The sequence below is a fragment of the Salvia hispanica genome, chromosome 1, assembly GCF_029641045.1.
Source record: "Salvia hispanica isolate PSC_SH4W2 chromosome 1, Shi_PSC_v1, whole genome shotgun sequence".
Classification (NCBI taxonomy): Eukaryota; Viridiplantae; Streptophyta; class Magnoliopsida; order Lamiales; family Lamiaceae; genus Salvia; species Salvia hispanica.
In genome coordinates this window covers 44590740-44591913 of record NC_142692.1, presented here as the reverse complement: position 1 = coordinate 44591913, position 1174 = coordinate 44590740, and the positions used below count along the sequence as shown (strand labels likewise).

General features: G+C 33.9%; 1 long non-coding RNA gene across 1 annotated transcript; it reads right to left on the bottom strand.

Annotated features, from left to right (window-relative positions):
- Window positions 1-787, bottom strand: LOC125185494 (uncharacterized). The gene is made up of 2 exons (XR_016134446.1): window positions 603-787; window positions 1-389 (listed from the first exon to the last, which is right to left on the bottom strand). It is a non-coding gene; the product is annotated as an uncharacterized LOC125185494 (long non-coding RNA).
- Window positions 788-1174: the final 387 nt, after the last annotated feature.

The window sequence follows — 1174 nt, the reverse complement described above, 5'->3', positions numbered from 1 at the left end:
TTAATATCGAAATGATAATAATAATTAAGAAAGATAAAATATGGTGATACAATAAGTCTGAATGATAACGTGACACAAAATCATACACTAATACAGAGTATAAGATTGTGCGATAGTATTAGATGATATGACTTTATTAAAGGAAGCAAAATGCTTGATTATATATATCATGATATCATATATAAAGGTTGATGGAATGATATTGGATTGGGTAATTTATTTTCAAACTGGTGGAAGTGGTGCTGGTGCAGGGATGTTTGGGCCACCACCAGGCCCGAGACCTCCAACATTGGTTATGATAACATCCGTGGGCAGACCTCCGGGAGTACCTCTGACACCACCTTCGAAAAGATTTAAGACAAATCCGATATCAAGAAGTGTTGTGCTAGCTGAGAAAAAATTCACTAGTCAAGATATATAAAGGTGACATTATGACATGCTATGTCAACCAGTTTAAGAAAAACAAATGAATATGGTGATACCATAAGCATGAATGAGCATATCACATAAAGCAAAATGCATGATTAGTATACACGAATGTTTATATATAGATAATTATATGGGTGATGGAATGATGAAAGGAAGAAGAGCTCCGGCACCACCTATGGCATCGGGGACAAGTTTTAGGACGATTGGGGCATCGACATCAACTGAAGCGCCAAGGCCAAGTAAATGACGGCTAGTAGCATCACTCATCACCACCAACATTAACATGCACAAAATGCTCAACCCCATCATCGTCTTCATTTTGTACATCTATTGTATTGATGTATAAATTATACTACTCCTCTACTTGATAGATGCATGCACTTGTTATGGGTATTTATAGGAGATTTCAATGATATGATTTCAACTCTATGGGGTATTAATGTAAATATGTACTCCATATGAAGCTCTATATACTAGCCAAGCCAAAGTCTTAATTAATTAGTTAGGCTTATTTATAGTACTAGCTACCTCACATAAAAACATATAAGCATTTCAAATATTTAGTAAAATTGTACTAGTAGAATATTATAACTTCAAATTTAACTCTACAGAATTTCAATTGCAACACGATTTTAATTTTATATCACCAAATGTATATTTAAGGATGTTAATGCAGCCCGAAACCTGTTGATTGACCTAAATTGTCTACTAAATTTAGAAGGTTGAAGACCTAATTTTATTACTT